General features: G+C 35.5%; 1 non-coding gene across 1 annotated transcript; it reads left to right on the forward strand.

Annotated features, from left to right (window-relative positions):
• Positions 1-776: 776 nt before the first annotated feature.
• On the forward strand, positions 777-909 carry LOC115067390. The gene has a single exon (XR_003846807.1). It is a non-coding gene; the product is annotated as a small nucleolar RNA SNORA42/SNORA80 family (small nucleolar RNA).
• The last annotated feature ends 5,966 nt before the right edge of the window (positions 910-6,875 follow it).

The raw sequence follows: 6,875 nt of genomic DNA on the forward strand, positions 1-6,875 counted from the left end.
TGCTCTCACACGTTGAGTTAACGGGAGATAAAATTTTAAAAACTTGAGCTTTAAGATATATTGATAACTTTTTTTCCAAAAACCTTTCAGTGATTCCATCCTCACCTAAGTCACCATTGCTTCTTACATGGACCCTTACAATAGTCTACATATTTCACGTTTCCAAACATCCTTCCACTTCCAAGACTGAATCTCACAGTCTAGAGAGATAATTCTTTTATGATGGAAGTCATGGTAATTCCCTACCATTTCAATATCTTTTCATTGACAGAACATCTGGTTGACACTGTTCTCCTGCCACTGACCTTACTGCAAATCTGAGCAGAACATAATCTAATCATATGGTCCTGACACATTTTTCTATGTACATTGAGCAAGTTCTCCCAGAAATCCTCATAGTATCTGTAAAGATCTCAGCTCAAATGTAACCTTCCTTAGTAGAAAGTGTATCTCTGCTCTTCTCTCAATCATGTTAGTATTCACTCAGAGTCATTTTCTATCATACTTACCCTATTTTACTTTTTTTTAATGGCCGTTATGACCACCTGCTATGAATTTCCTTACTTATTCAAATATGTTTAATATCCCCACAGAACAGAACTGTTGAATTTCCAATACTTACGGAATCAAGTGGTCCATGGTACATACTCAATAATAGTTTTGAATTAATATAATTATGGTAAGAAATTTTTCTTTGGTAAATGTATACTCTGGCAAATATAGGTCAGATCAAATCAAATACATATATTTACTATATATATATACATATATAAAATGCATGAATTTGGATTTATGGCAAGTCCATCATGCTGAGCCTCTCATAGTACCACATGCTAAAGCAATCAGTGGCTTAGCATTACCTGGACTCTGTTACTGTAGACTACTGGCACTAAAGTGAGTCGTTCAGTGAAGAAATGTGTGTGTGTTTGTGTGTGTGTGTGTGTGTAACAGTGATAAGATGATAATTAAAAATGAAAGAGCTATAAATTTGACAGGAAGTGGGGGAATGATAAATACAGTACTCACATATGAAGTTTTCCAAAAAATTTAAAAATAAATGAAAAAATGTTGAACCTTTTGTATACCTTTTACTTTTTCTATCCAGGAAGCTTATGCTTAAACTTCTTCCAAAATAGAAGAAGACAACTAATAATGATAATTCTTGTCAAAATTCAGTGCATCTACCTTTTGATATGAATGTATTCCTTTTTCTAATCACTGAATTTTCTTCCTTCTTTTAAATAAACTGTTAGAAATATACTTCTCCACTGTGATACTCTCTCTGATATTAATTTCGGAAAAGCAGCAGGAATAAGTAACGTCATTTTAGAATACATTTCTTCTGAATGAAGCATGTGTTCTTTTAAATGCTTATTATGAATTCATGTGTTTTAATGAAAGAGTTTACTTCCTTTTCCTTGTGAACTAAAATTTGTATGGGAAGCAGTAACTACTTCAGAAAGCCTCTGGCATTTGAGAAATAAGCCTTTTTTTTCTAGATTGGTTGAAATCTTTCTGGCCATTTCTCTTGTTGAACATGACTGATATGTATTTCTGAAGTTAGAATCAACTCTTTTAACAATGGATTTCTAGAAATAATTGGGTACCAGAGAGCATTTATTCCACTAAGATTTTTCAGATGAAGCCAATGTCTATCAATAGCTTTAACTGATAGAATAAAATCCACCAAATGATTTACACAAAATCTGCAAATATTATTTTGAGAATAAAAAGTATAAAATATCTTCAACATTTATGAATCACATTCATTTCCTTTTATAACACTGTTCCTGGATCTGAAATTTCTTGTGTTGATGTTAATGAAGCAGCTTATTTTTTAAATCATTATTTATTTTTAAAAAAATTTTAATAACTACATGATTAGAAGAAGCATTTCATTACAGCTTTAACATATTCAGTAACACACACCAGAGCAAGAGTACATCTCTTTCACAAGTGGCAGTAAGTTTCTAGGTTCACAGTTGAATTAATACAGTTATACAGTATTGAACTCAGTATAAGCCCTGTAAGACATAAAATTGAATGAGTTTTTAACCTTTAAAAAAGACCTCCATTTCATTTTAGTCTTTCCTTGCAGAAAGACTCATTGCTTTTGCTACTAACACTGAGATGTTGGTGCATGCATCTCTAATCTGTATGTATCTGATTATTACTAGTCATAATCAGTTGCACTTGGATCCATGGCTGCTGTGTATGTCTATAAAGTCATCGGGCAGATTTCAATGGTAATGTTTATCACCTCTACTAATTAACATAACATAAATTTCCATGCTTCCTCCTCAAATATATAAACTTTTAAAATTTGTTCATTTGTGTGTGTGTGTGTATGTGTGTGTGTGTGTCCCAAACCATCTTATTCAACTATACATCCACTTCCCAGATGGCACCCTTCCATAGCCTCCCTGAAGCGGCTTTTTAATACCCCAAGAAGAAAATTCTCATACCTTTGCCATGGAAAACAAAGCCCTTCACCTGTTACTCTTGGTCATTATTTTCAATCCCACCCATTTCTTTTCCTTGTAAATCTGCCACAGTCCACACATTGCAAATACCTCATATCTTTATCTGAAGCCTTTTGCTTTTTTGCTAACCAATAATAGTTTGTACACTTTACAAGACTGATTTAAATATCATTTATTTTTTATATCAAGGGAGCTCTGGTATAAATTTCAAGTTCCGGGTAATTTCCTAGACATGAATGTCTTATGATTGAATAATATAATAATATATATTGGTATATAAGTAGTAATATATCATAAAATATGTAGTTCTTACCCTTCTGGAGCTACTGGCTGGATCACCTTTCCTGCCTGTGATCCTTCAAGCTCCTCTTTCAAGCAGAATAACATCATTTTTTTTTACCTCTATGCTATTGAGCTGATGACATACAATTTTACAACTAAAATATGCATTTCTCAGAATGATACTGTCTCATCTTTTTAAAAAAAAATGTGAACCTAGTCAATTTACTATTGAGAAAATGCAAGCTCCATGTTAGTAGAATTCAGATTGAGAAAGGGAAGCACAATAAAAATTTTCTTTTTCCCAAAGAAAATATTTTTAAATTTATTATTTTTATGAAGAAAAGCTAGTAATTTTTTAGAAAAGAATTCATAATCTCTAGGAATAACTTTTATTGATGTGGAATTTGTATGTGTACTAAATTTTACTTAAATTGTCATCACCTATTGTTTAATATTCACAAAAAGAGACAAAATTAATTTTTATGTGAGTTGTGACAGATTTCTCAGACTAGAAAGACACTGGGCACATAATCATTGTGTCCCCCATTTCTCTTTGTTGAAATTGAGATTCCAAGTAGGCCCCCCATCAGTGTTTTAATGAGTCACAGTATTGGAAGGCTATGAACTGGGTAGTAGTATTCATTTATGGTGTCATCTTGCAGCTTCTGTTTTTATATGACAATGTGCAGCCAATAAAGCAGAGCCCTTTAATAAACTTCACTATTACGTGCAAGTGAGACGTTTTAGGAAAATAACGGCATCTCACAAAGCAGAGTGAAAAACATAAAGTGTAATTTTCCTCACATAACAAGGAAGGAAGTGGAAAAAGATGCACAAATGTTAAAATAGTGACCAATCGAAAAGGACTCTGGCATTTAAAAAAGTCATTGTAGAGTAATTCTTTGCAGCTAGCTTTCACTTCTAGTATGGCAATCAGGAGTCAGTTGAAGCATATTTTATCAACAATTGTTTATCCTAACCTTTTCCCTAAATTATAGTAAAGTAACTGAGATAGTTATAATTTAACACCGTCTTATAAATCACACTGTAGGTTAATACACTTGATAGCTTTAGTTGTCAACTTGACACTGCTGAGTAGGGAGCCTCTACTGGGGAACTGCCTACATTGTACTGGCCTGGAACTGTGTCTGTGGGACATTTTCTTGATTGTTAAGTGGTGTGGGAGGGCCCAGCCTACAGTGGCTCATGCCACCCCTGGGCATGTATTCTTGCATTGTATAGGAAATCAGGTTGAGCACAAGCCAGGGGACCAACCCAGTTAGCAGCATTCCTCTATGGCCTGTGCTTCAGCTCCAGCCTCCAGGTTCCTGCCCTGAGTTCCTACCTTGGGCTCCCTCAGTGAGAAGCTGTGACCTGGGAGATGTAAGCCAAATAAACCCTTTGCTCCCCAAGTTGCCATTGGTCAATGTGTTTTGTTACAGAAATTGAAGGCAAACTGATACCCAAATTAATACCCAAACTTGGGTGAAATCTCTTACTGTAGAAGTTCCAAACTATTAGCTGGCCACACCTCAAATTTTTCCACACCTCCACATATCTGTGCTTTTTCCCTTCCACGTCCTTCCTTGACTCCTTTCAGGGAATTCCTTGTGGCTTCTTCCCTGAGCACTTTCAATAACATATTGACTGAGCTCTCATCCTAACACCCCTTTGTTTAGCTCACACTTCTACACAGCACTAAGCCCAAGTCTAATCAAACCATGCCTCTGCTTCAAAATTTTCCTTGACATTATTCTTCCTGTAAGTTTCCCATCAATCATACAGGCTGTTGTTAGTATTCTAGTATTTGCTAGTAATCTGAAATTGCCACTAGTCTTCATAAAATACTAAAATGATTTTTGCATATCTGTTCTGTGCCAACATGGAGAGTCAGCTACCTGTGAGTGAGATACATATCCTGTCCTGAAGGAAAGAACAAACTGTGTGAGTGACCTCCACTGAAACAATTTAACAAAAACCCTTTATCATACAACACAAATTTGTCATCCAACTATTCTGGGATTGAATGTCCTAAAATCAAATAGAACTTGCAAAGCAAGGGACAATCCTTGTCTTGTCCAGCTTCTTGAGGATGTACCCATTCCTTGGATCATGTCTCTTTCCAGTACCTTCAGTTAATTGGTCTCTGTCTCTCCCTCATCCTCTCTCTCCTTCCCCCTTCTCTCATTCCTTCTTTCTTCTTCTCTCTTTCTTCTTCTTTCTTTCTTTTCCTCTCTCACCTGTTTTACTCTCTCCTTCCCTCCCTTATCATCACCCTCTAACCTCTCTCATCATCTCTTTGTCTCTTTGTCTCTTCTCTGTCTCTGTGCCTCTCTCTCCTCTCTCTCTCTCTCTCTCACACACACACACACATACACAAACACACACACACACACACACACACAGAGTTATGTATGTCTGTCTCTGCCTCTGATCCTCCTGGTTCCCTAATCACTTCATCAAACCTGAAGATTACATTAAATCTACACATTGTAGATAGTGATCTCCTAACATTGTCTCTTCAATGTCTCCAATGCCATATATACAATGGTATACTGAGTGTAGGCAACTAATTATGGTGGTCAACTTGACTTGATCTAGAATTATCTAAAATGTGAGGGATTTTCTTGATCATGTTATTTGAAGAAGGAAGACCCACCCTAAGTATCCTGTAGGTAGTACTTTCTGGCTGCAGCCCATAGAAAAGGACATGACATGAAGAAAAACTTTCGCCTTTTTTTTTTTTTTTAACTTTACTCCCATTAGGGAGTTTATCTATCCTGTTTCTGTGGCATTCCTTCATCAATATTGGTATTATTTTCTTTAGTCTTGAAAAAGGAGATAAGTAGCTCCCCAAGAATCCTCCAGACCTTTAGAAGCAGACTGAGACTTCTGAGACATGTCTCACAGATGGAACAACTACCAGATTGTCAGCTTCTCCAGTATGAGACAGCCATTGTTAGACTGCTAGATTACCTGGATGATATTCTGTAAGCCAATCAAATAAATCACCCTCTTAAATATATATATATATGGCCTATCAATTCTGTTCCTTTAGGGAACCCTGGCTAATAGAACTACTTTAGTAGGTATGCTGGGTAGGGACTGTGTTCTATTTACTCTGTGTTTGATTGAATGGATACTTGGAGACATTTTAAAGTTTCCTTTATTGTCATCTGATTTCTAGATTTTCTTTCATTAATCCGTATAGCTTGTTAATTATAGATTTAGGCTTATTTACTCATACACCCACTCTATCAGATGAAAACCAAACATATTTCCTGATATAACAGATCCAACCCAAACCAACATTATCCTGGACTCCCTTCTGTCCTTTCTCTCCCAGACACACAATTCTTCAGTCTCTATCTTCAGTCGCTTTAAAGCTATCAGTATTCTCTTAGTAATCCACCATTTATATAACCCCCTTGACTTGCATAGAACCTGGGACCGCCTTACTTTCCAACTGATAAATACTTTCATATGCCATTCCTCTTGCTGACAGGATGAGCTGATTTCTGTATTGTTTTTCTCTCTAAAGAACAGAATGCCTTTTCATAGAATTTTATAGAATTATCTAGGCTCTGCCTCTGCCTCCTGGGAAGGGATTAAATCCTTTGACTTTCCATACATGTGGATTGACTAAATTAAGCAATATTTCTTTAGAAAGGTGATACTAAAAAATATTTCTATTAATGAGACCTTGAGGCTCCAGAACATGGCATGTTTGTTAGGCTGAACTATTAGAATGTTTGAATTATTTTTGAGAAGATTCAATGCTGGAATGTCCAGCAGAGCTCTGAAAGTGAATACATTGCTGTCATACTTGAAGATGAATGTGCATACATACCAAATATTTCTCTGAACATTTCGTTCAAATTCAAGTAACTATCTTATTTTGTAATAATGTAAAATTTTTACCTACTTTTTTAATTGGATATCAACTATGTGAATGAATGCTTGAACTTTTTCCATTGTAGGTTTTGTAGCTATCACTTTTTAGGCAACAGTCAGTCCAACTCCCAAAGGTAACATTTTTCTAAGGGCTGCTGTTGATTTGACCTTTCATCAAAATACTCTCCATTAGTTTTTCTGCAGATTTAGAAGAAT

This window comes from Nannospalax galili, unplaced genomic scaffold, assembly GCF_000622305.1.
Source record: "Nannospalax galili isolate Female #2095 unplaced genomic scaffold, S.galili_v1.0 scaffold1066, whole genome shotgun sequence".
Taxonomy (NCBI): domain Eukaryota; kingdom Metazoa; phylum Chordata; class Mammalia; order Rodentia; family Spalacidae; genus Nannospalax; species Nannospalax galili.